Source organism: Bos grunniens, chromosome 11, assembly GCF_055505025.1.
Source record: "Bos grunniens cultivar Pamir isolate PY7600 chromosome 11, Bosgru_T2T1.0, whole genome shotgun sequence".
Classification (NCBI taxonomy): domain Eukaryota; kingdom Metazoa; phylum Chordata; class Mammalia; order Artiodactyla; family Bovidae; genus Bos; species Bos grunniens.
In genome coordinates this window covers 29,056,886-29,067,763 of record NC_141175.1, presented here as the reverse complement: position 1 = coordinate 29,067,763, position 10,878 = coordinate 29,056,886, and positions in this window count along the sequence as shown.

Here is a 10,878-nt window from a genome sequence, read left to right as displayed (position 1 = left end):
CAACATATGATTCATACAGTTTTCATACAACAGTAGGATACAAATTCTATTCAAGTTCCCATAGACTGTAAAGTAGGAGACATTGGAACATATCTAGGGACATAAAAAAGGTGCAAAAATTTCACGGTCTTGACAGATCTTTATTGACTGCTGATTATGCTCCAGGCACTGTTCTAGGTTCTGGGAATACAGTGGTGAACCAGCCATCCAGAGTCCTTGCCCTCTTGAGCATCCCTCTAGTCACAGTTGCTGAGTGGGGTTGGGGTCATGAGAAACGCCATCAGAGGGAAAGCAGGAGCCAAGGGCCTGAGACAGAAAGGAACATGGAATCCTCAGGGACAACCATGGCCTGTCTGGCTGGAGCCCTGGGAGGAAGAGAAGGGCAGTTCCAGATAAGGCTGGACCGGTAGACAGGGTCCTCGACTAGAGCCCATGACTTAGGATGCCAGTAATGCAATCATCAGAACGTTTCCACGTTAACTATCTCCTTCCTGAACACAGCCCGATGCTTTTTTTTCTTTTTAGTTTGTATTCAGGTATAGCCGATTAACAAAAAATGTTGTGATAGTTTCAGGTGAACAGGAAGGCACTCAGCCACACATATACATGTATCCATTTCCTCCCATACCCCACTCCCATCCAGGCTGCCACATAACACTGAGCAGAGTTCCATGCGCCATACAGCAGGTCCTTGTTGGTTATCCACTTTAAATATAGCAGTGTGTACATGCCTGTTGCAGACTGCCTAACTATCCCTTCTCCTCATCCTTCCCTCTAGCAACCATCAGCGCATTCTCAAGGTCTGTGAGTCTGTTTCTATTTTGTAAGTTCATTTCTATCATTTCCTCTTAGATTCCACGTATAAGGGATGTTATACAATATTTCTCCTTCTCTATCTGACTTATTTTACTCAGTACGACACTCTCTAGGTACATCCGTGATGCTGCAAACAGCATTGTTTTGTTCTTTTTAATGGCTAAGTAGTATTCCGTGGTATGTAGTATTCCATCGTACCACATCTTGTTTATCCATTCATCTGTCAGTGGACATTTAAGTTGCTTCCATGTCTTGGCTGCTGTAAACGGTGCTGCAATGAACACTGGGGAGCGTGTATCCTTTGAGATCTGTTTTTCTCCAGGAGTAGGATTGCAAGGTCATATGGTACAGCTTGTTGCTTTAAAATTTTTTTAATCGTATTTAATTAGTTAATTAATTTATTTGGCTGCTTCGGGTCGTAGTTCGGCACATGGGATCTTTGTTGCATAATTTGGGATCTTCTGCTTTGTGCTTGGGCTTCGTAGTTGCGGCACATGGGCTTAGCGGCTCTGCCGCATGTGGGATCTTAGTTCCCATGGGTTGAACCCACATGCCCTGCATTGCAAGGCGGATTCTTAACCACTGGACCACTAGAGAAGTCCCCAACCCATTGCTTTTATGCCCATTGGTAATGGTGGCTTGCTGGGCTTGGCAAAGTGCTGATGGCTTCAAGTGTTTTCTGATGAATTGGGTTTTGCTTTGCCACGTGCTTGTATGACCGATGGCAGCAGCCTCAGCAAACCAGCTGCCACAACATGGACCCTCTGGACACCCAAATTCCCTCGATGTTTTTTCTGTGTTGTTCCTTTGGGATCTTTTACTTGATTTAACAATCCTACTCACTAACCTGTGACTGTGAGAAAGTTACACAACCTCTCTGAACCTCACATTCTTCACTGTCTTCCGGGGGATAATACCTCAACTGTGAGGCTGTTGGGATGACTCACTGAATAAAATTTCGAAAATCCATGTAACATTGCCCAGCACAGTACCCGGAACTCAGTAGATGGGCATCACAAATGTTATTTCCTCTCATTTATCCCTTATTTAATTGGGAGTTTTGTTAAGTGAATTTTCGTTAAGCAAGGGATGTCTGTTCTCAAATTACAGTAACTGCTACTTTCCGGGGCAAGAGGTTATTAACAAGAGTTCCTCTTGCAATAGTTCGGGACCAGCCAGGGAAGATGAAGAGGGTCCTTTTTGAGTTATTAGGGTGAGACTCCATCCTGTAACAAAGCAGCAGCAATGATAAAGCCCAGGCCTTTGTCTTCCCTCTTTCATGGGGACCAAAGTCATGTGTATATATGTGTGTATGTGGGAGCACGTCACGTGGCCGAGCCAGCACTTTAAAGCCCCTGCCTCTGAACACTGGTCTCAAAACAAAATAATTGCATGCAGACATTCCTTTTGATCACATTCTAATACCGATTTACAACTCTGCTTCCTTGTAACTCCAAAGAAAGCCCTAATCATGGAACACATACCAAAAATTAGAATTTTGGCTGTGTAGGCGTGGATGTCTCTAAGCGTGTATTTGTAGAGGGGCAGTGAGCAGTGGTTTTTTTTAGTGTTTAATTCTCCCCTAAATTAAGGTCTCCATGTGGCTAGTGGGATATTTTCAACTGAATGGCTCAGTTGAGCACTGGAGGCAGAAGACAACTTTTTTGTGGTTTGCTCGAGGCCAGGCAGTTTTTCCATTCTGTTCTTTTATTATGATCGTGATTACTTCATTACCTACCCCTGATGGGGTTTCTTTGGGTCCCAGTCTGTTTTTAATAAGAAGCAGACTAAAAACAAAGTTTCGGTTGTGTTTGAAATCTCCAGCTTTCCCCCCCTTCCTGAAATAATAGGTTAAAATTTTTATTTGTCTTCTGAGGTTCTGAGGTTGGCTCAGAAATGCTCTGACCCAAGTCCTCTGGGGCACTTAAGACGCCACCATCCAATGGAGATTCTGGGGCTCTGCCCTCATTTACTGAATCTGAAGCTTTAAGGGGAAGCTCATGGACCTGCACTTCTAGCAGATATTCTGGGTGATTCTTGTGACAATGAACATTTGAGAACAGGGTAAAGGAGGAGAAGCCCATCAGCAGCATTTCTTTTTAATTGTGATATAATTAAAATGCCATAAACTTCACCATTTGGAAGAGAACAATTCAGTGGTTTTTAGCATAGTCTCAAGGTTGTGCAACCATTGCCACTCTCCAATTTCAGAGCATTTCTAACCTCCCTCAAAGAAACCCCATACCTATTAGCAGTTAGTCCCAGTTTCCTCCTCCCTCAGCCTCTGGCAACCACGAATCTATTTTCTGTTTCTACAAATTTGCCTGTTCTGGACATTTCATATAAATGATATCATATGATTTACGACCTTTTGTGTCTGGCCTCTGTAACTTAGCATACTGTTTCCAAGGTTTATTCATGTTGTAGCATGTGTTAGCACTTTGGTTCTTTTTGTTGCTGAGTAATATTCCACTATGTGGAATATCTTGTTCATCCATTAATCAACTGATTGTTAATCAATATTTGCCAAGTACTGTTTATGGGCAAGATAGTCTGCTGGGCTGCCCAGGGGTTGGGGATGAGTTCTCTAGTAGTGCAAGGAATCAAGAAGAGGGGATGGGAACCATAGCATCTGGCACAAAGCAGGATGAATGAATGAATGAATGAATGGAGAGACCACACACAGGAAAAGAAATTAACTTGGAGAGGCAGCACAGTGCCCAGCTGGGTTGTGAAGGTGCTGCCCAAGTTCAGGACCAGCAGTGACAGTCACTCAGCCAGGTGTGGCGGCCTCTGCTGCAAGTTGGGTCTGGGCCCTGGGGTCCCAGAGAAGCATCATACATGCCCCAGCTCACGGAGCTCATAGACTATGAAAGAGGCAAGACATGGACCCAGATTACAGGATAATAATACAGGGTAGTTGTGGAGGGAGTGGACAGGGCAGGGTAGAGGGAGAAGCCCTTTGGGCTCAGGGGTTGGAAAAGATGAAAGAGGAGGCAGCAATGGAGCTGGATTTGGCAGCTTGGGTGGGGCTTGCATGGGTGGTAGACAAGGGGAACAAGTTACCAGGAAAGTCAGGGACAGAGCTAGACTCGGGGACAGAGTTCCGGGACACCTGTTTTACTCCAGTCAATTGTTCTCAACTCTGACTGCACCTCAGAGTTACTCGAGGGCTTAAAAAAAAAAAAAAAAAAAACCCAAAGCCAGGGCCCCACCCCTGGAGAGTCTGTTTTAATTAAATTGCTTTCAGGCGTGCACAGGCAGCAGTATTTATTAAAAGCTTCCCAAGTGATTCTAATGAGCTGCCAGAGAGAGTTAAAAACCACTGACTCAAAGACTCAAGGAGAAACAGTTGGACGTGAGCCTGGAGCGTTAGGTGGGGAGTGAACCGTAGGCAAGCTGACCACATCATTCATTGTCCAAACTGGGACATCTTTTGCAAGAAAAGGAGGTGCTATTCATCATTATGCCAGGACAGCAGGTATAACCTAGCCTACTTCAGACAAGCTCTACTGTGTGGTCACCCTAACCCCAGAGGACCCTGAATGCAGATTACGATATTTGAACATCACCTCATTACAAGTGGGAGCCATTGAAGGTTCTGGAGCAGAACACTGACACCCAATAGAAGTGATGTTTTAAGAAGATTAAGGAAGCAGCTGGCTGGGAAAGATTGGAAGGGAGAGGAATCAGGGGAGGACTGAACAGGGAAATGAGAAGGCAGATAAGGTATAGTATGAGACACACCCCGTGACCCCTCCAAATAAAAATGGCTCACTTGGGACTTCCCTAGCAGTCCAGTGGTTAAGACTCTGTGCTACTCTTGCAGGGGGTGCAGGTTCGATCCCTGCTCCAGGAACTAAGATCCCACATGCCCTGCTACAACTGCCCACCTCCTCAAAAATGGTGCGCTTGCTGGACAGGGGCTGGTTCAAGGCAATTTCTTTGCCTCCTCCTCCTCCTACTTAAAAATTCTGAAATAGCCATGGGTTAGAAGTAGGGGCAGGAGAAGGCAATGGCAACCCACTCCAGTACTCTTGCCTGGAAAATCCCATGGACAGGGAGCCTGGTAGGCTACAGTCCATGGGGTCGCAGAGAGTCGGACACCACTGAAGTGACTTAGCAGCAGCAGCAGCAGAAGTAGGGGCAGCAGGGGCTTCCCCACCACCCTAAGTAGCCTGTCATAAGGAGGTCCCCTGAGGGCTGTTTGCAAACTTCCTGCTGCTTATTTGTGTGTGAACCATGAGAATCTACTGCCTTGGTGCCTGGCCTAACCTGCAGTATCCAAGCCACTCCCTGGTGAGTTTCTACCTCTCAGGGAGACCCTGAGCTTCCAGATCAGCGGGAGGTGCTGTTGTCCAGGCCCCTTCTCTCCTTTTGTCTCGCCAGGCGGAGCCTGTCAGGTGAGAGGTACACCTGTCCCACCCAGTTTGAGGCCCCAAAACTGGGTGTGTTTGGCGATGATCATGAGAATTCAGGTCATCACTGTGCCTGGGTGTGTCTTTTTCCCAAACTGTCGCCTGGACAGGCAGCCCCAGGGCAGGCCCCTGCCCTCTGTGTCCCCTGACCCCTAAAGCAGAAAGTGTTGGCCCAGCTGGAGTGGCTTCCCTGGTGGGCTCAGCAATAAAGAATCCGCCGGCAATGCAGGAGACACCGGTTCGATTCCTAGGTGAGGAAGATCCCCTGGAGAAGGAAATGGCAATCCACTCCAGTGTTCTTGCCTGGAAAATCCCATGGACAGAGGAGCCTGGCGGGCTATAGTCCATGGGGTCACAAAGAGTCAGACATGACAGAGCAACTGAGCACACGTGCACACAGACCAGGAGAGGGGCAGACCTGGGGAGGCACGACCCTAGCAAACTTTGCAAGATCATTTTCCATAGAGACACTTCAGTGCTGCACCAGAAGCCACGGAAATCAGGACCTTTTGATTTTCCACTTTCTCTCCAGTTGCCATTTGTAATTAGAATTACTCACAGGACTAAGTATGCCTCTGATTTCCTTGGGGGTTGGGTGTGGAATGGTGGGTGTGGAATGAGGCTTCCTGTTCATATGGGCATATGGAGCCCAAGCAATTATTGAATAAATAAGAGTGACTGAATTTATGCCCCAGACTGGTAAAGTGTGTTTACTTAGGATAAAGTCCAGAAAGTTATACAACGAAAAGTCATTATTCATTGCCTCTGGTTGGTAAGATATCAGGTGATACCGTTCTTTTTCCTTTTCATTCATCTGTATTTTCTGTTTTCTTTTATTTTTTTCCTGTAGTGATTGTGTAATTACTTGAGTTATTGTAAATGCTTTTACAGTGGCTCAAAAAGTAATTATTATCTAGAGGCTCCAAGAAAAGGCTGCATGATGTCTGTTTTTATCTGTTCCAGGAGGTGGAGAAGGATATATCATGCTTTAGAGTTCTCTTAATCCCACGTGATTAAAATAGAAAAGTTAGGGGCCTACTGGTGTATATTCAATTGTCTGGAAAGAATCAATTAGCAGAATCCACCTAGCAGAGTTTGATTTTCAGTGATAGGAGAAACCAAGCCAAAAGTGGAAAGGAGAAGAGAAGGTCCAGATGGGGCCAGGTGTGGAACACGGTTTCCAAGTCTCTGAGGGCTGCCCTGGGGCAGAGGGAGCCCAGGGCTCCTAAAGAGCAGGAGGCACAAGGGCTGAAACCTCAGGCAGGCCATATAAGGAAGGCCTTCCCAGCACATCTATGAATGGAATGTCTCAGGAGATGTTGTAATGAAATGACCTCTAACTTCAACGGACAAAGATGCTTTGTCTGCTGGTTATTATGTCATCTTAAACATGACACAAGAGGAGTGAGGATGAGCAGTAAAGAGAGAAAATATAAGAACAATTGATCCAGCCAAGAGGCTCCAGAGAAAGAAGACAATTAGCACACAGGTGATGCCCATATCATGCATGTATGCAAATTAGAAAAGGGTGTCCTGAGTGGATGGATGGCCCTATCCACTCAGGACAAGGGTGAGGGGAATGGGAGCTGGATTTTATCCTTCCACTGGCTTCTTCATCCAGCTGTTCAGTTAATAGCCTATGCGTTTGTATATGGAGGCCCATGGAAAGGTGGCTGCAGGACAGGCATAGATGACAGTCCACAAGTGACCTCAGCCAGCCCTGGGGGTACGAGCTTAAGATGTGGCACTCCAACGAGGAGGCCAGCCTTGTGCATGGCATGGCACAGGGCCCATTGGAGCCCGCTGAGGTCCAGGGAAGAGTTCCAAGGTTAATGGCAAGCTGGGTGTAGGCTCCTGCCTGCCACTGCAGGAGATGTAAGAGATGCGGGTTCGATCCCTGGGTGGGTTAGATCCCCTGGAGAAGGGCATGGCAACCCACTCCAGTATTCTTGCCTGGAGAATCCCATGGACAGAAGAGCCTGGAGACCTATAGTTCATGGGATCACAAAGAGTCAGACACGACTGAAGTGACTTCACACACACACACACACTCACACACTCACACACACATAGTGTGAGGCAGGGAAACTGAGGTCGAATCCTGTCTGCAGGCTCAGAGGCAACACGGCAAATGGACAGAGGCAAAGGATGAGGGTGTGCCTTTGGGCCTATCCATCCTGACAGGACATGTCTCTGGTCACGAGGCTCATTTATCCCCTCTGGATTGTCCTGTTTGCAGAAGTCCTGCTGGGTTTGGCAGGAGGGGATCACAGTCAGGACAGGCAGACTGGGCTCTTGGGGCCATTGGTGAGTCCCACTGGGTCCAGGACTGGCAGGTGCTGACCAGGTACCAGACCTGCTCATCACTCAGCTATTCTTTATGGCGTTTCCAAACTTGAGTGTGTATTCTCACCAATCTCCCCTTCGAAGTGTCTGATTCTGTGGGTCTGGGGTAGAGCTAGAGGATTTGCAATTTGTATTTCTAGTACGTTTCCAGGCGTTGCCAATGCTGCTGGACCAGCGATCACTCTTTGAAAACCACTGTTCCACAGATGTTCTTACCTCCTGGAGCACAAGGCATTCCCTGAGGACTGGCAGACACTCACCTCCTGTCTACCTCTCCTTGTCACCTCCAGGTGCTTGGAGGGTCCCCTCACCTGTGATCCCTGTATCTGGCAGGATTTTACCTGCTTCTACCCTTCTATTCTTTTTTTTAATTGTATTTTATTTTTAACTGGAGGATAATTATTTTACAGTATTGTGATGGTTTCTGGCATACATCAACATGAATCAGCCAAAGGTATACCTATGTCCCCTCCCTCTTGAACCTTCCTCCCACCTTCCTCTCCATCCCACCTCTCTAGATTGTCACAGAGCACCAGCTTTGGGTTCCCGCATCATATAGAAAATTCCTGCTGGCTAACTATTTTACGTATGGTAATGTGTATGTTTCAATGCTACTCTTTCAAGTTGTCCCACCCACTCTTTCCTCCACTGTGTCCAAAAGTCTGTCCTTTATGATCGTGTCTCCTTTGCTGCCCTGCAAATAGGTTCATCAGTATACCATCGTTCTAGATTCCATATGCATGCATTAATATATGATGTTTGTCTTTCTCTTTCCAACTTACTTCACTCTATAATAGGCTCTAGGTTCACCCACCTCATTAGAACTGACTCAAATACATTCCTTTTTACAAGCTAAGTAATACGCCATTGATTCCATTGTGTATGTGTACCACAACTTCTTTATCCATTCATCTGTTGATGGACATCTAGGTTGCTACCATGTCCTAGCTATTGTAAATAGTGCTGCAATGAAACTGGGGTATGTGTGTTACCCTTCTATTCTTGACTTTCTCTGAAAGGACTGATCTTTGTGAGGAAGGGCTGGCCACTCCCCACGTGGGTGGTGGGAAGGGGTTGGCCGATCCTCAGTTTCCAGATGGCAGCCAATGTCCCCAGGGATGCTAGGCCCTGGTTTTCAGCCTCCCCCTCCCCAGGCAGATGTGAGGGGGGACTGGCAGAGCAGTGTTTGTTCCCCTGACATCCCTGATGGAGCCCTAAGTCAACCCCTTTCAGTCAAAGAGACAAGTTCTAAAGCCCTCAGGCTTCGAACTGGAACTGACTTCTTGGGCCCTCTGAGGGTCTCTGTTTCCCCAGCTCGTAGCGAGGCTGCCCCATCTCCCTCAGATCCTTTCCAGCTCCAGCCGTCCTGGAAGATGGATCGGAGGAAAGAGAAGCTTCAGGAGGGTTTGCTGGGCAGGGTAGGGGATGGTGATGTCAGCTGTGGTAAGCCAGGCCTGGGAAGGCAGTGTGAGTCACTGGGCACACTGGGGACGGGCTGGGAGCAGGGGAAGGCTTTCATAGGGAGTCGTGTGAGTGAACCACTGCTGAGAAGGCTGGGGCTGGCAGTGGGGCTGGGGTTTGGGACCAATGAGGCTGCCCGAGGGTGTCATTAGTCTCTGGCCTGGGGGAAGTGGGCGGTGGGCCACCCCAGGGCTCTGGTTGGATCTTGGGCTCTGGAGAACGTCAGACTGATGGGAGTGGCCGCACTTCAGTGATGGCTCTGGGCCCTGACCCAGACTGTGTGGGTGACTTAGGGAGGCCCTGCTGGAGCGTTCCCACCTGCAGGGAGCCCGCCCGGTCCTGCCCCACCCTGACCCTCCGAGTTGCAGCTCCAGTCCTAGGGCTGCTTCACACACTCCTCCACTGGTCTCAGTGCCTTGAAGGCCGGGCTCAGGATGTCCCCCCTTTCGCACCCCACCCCCAGCATCGTTTAGCACAGTGCTGGGCACACAGTGGGGACCCACAGACAGGCAACTTCTCCATTTAGTCCAAAGGCTACTTAGAAAGAGCAGGAGGTGAAGGCTCAGGGTCTGACCCACCCCCGCTCCTTCCCACCCCTCCCCCGCTTGTCCCCTCTCTGCCCCCTGTAGCTTTTGCTGAGACCCCTGGTGCTTCGCCACACTGCTCACCATGCCGAGATGGGTGGGCCACATCCATGTGGAAGGACCTCAGCCTCCCAAACACACACCAGGTGGACTTACCCCATGCTCAAGCCTCTCCAAGACCAAGCAGCCTTGCGCGAGGCTTTCTGTCTCTCACCGGGAGAGGGCACCTCATTTCTGATCAGCTCTGGCGTGGCCAGCTGTGTGCTCTGGGTGTCCCTTTTCTTCTCCAGTGCTGGCCCCCTCATCGGAGAATTAGGAACATTCTTGTGCCACAGACAGGCGCTCCTCCAATGCTTCTTTGCTGTTGTTATTGGAGATCCCAAGAGCGGGGACCAAGGGTGCCTGTAGCCCTGCCTTTCTGGGGTAGGTGGGGGAAGAAGGGAGCCGGGCCCAGAGTTCTGGGGAGCTGTTGGGGGAGGGGAGCGTGCAGGCCGTCTTTGACCATTGAGAGAGGAGAAGGGGGGTAATGGGAAGGAACCTGAGGCCGGTGGGGAGGGGGGCGCAGAGGGGCTCCCAGACTCGCTCAGGCCACATCTGGGAGAGGCAGTGACCCCTTTGCAGGGGCTTCTGGTCAGGCAGGGGCCGGCTTGGGAGGTTATCTGAGGGCACAGGAAATATCTGGAATCTATGGGAATAGAAACTCAGGTCAGAGGTCACCTCAAATTAAAATGTAAAAAGCCCCCGCTGTGTGAAGGGAATCAAAGGAGGTGAAGACGTCTGCTCTTCCGGAGGCTCCTGAACCCAGATGTTAGCGGTTAACATTCTTCTGGGGCCAGACGGTGGGCACGGAGAGCAGAGAGCAGTTCTGGGAGCCCGAGGGCTGGGAGCAGCCATGGGCCCATGTGGCTTCTCGCATTCCATCTACCCCCTCCCACCCCGCCCCCCAGACCAACCGCCGACACTGACCCCAGGATTCACTTGGGCAATGCTGGGTGCTGTGGGGATACGGGCGCTCTGGGGTCCTCACTCTGGGCTGGCTGCTCCCTGGAGTGAAACAAGATCCGGACCTGCTCTGGTCTGAGCCAGGGCAGCTTGTTAGCCGGAAGCCCGGCCCCTTCTGATTTACGGTCTGGAGCCCCTCATCCCAGGGCTAGGGTCTTTTGATCTGAGCCCAGCGTCAGGGACAGGGAATTCCTGGGTCTTAATTGGCATCAGCCAGGTTGATACTGACCAGGTCTCCATCCCAGCCCCCA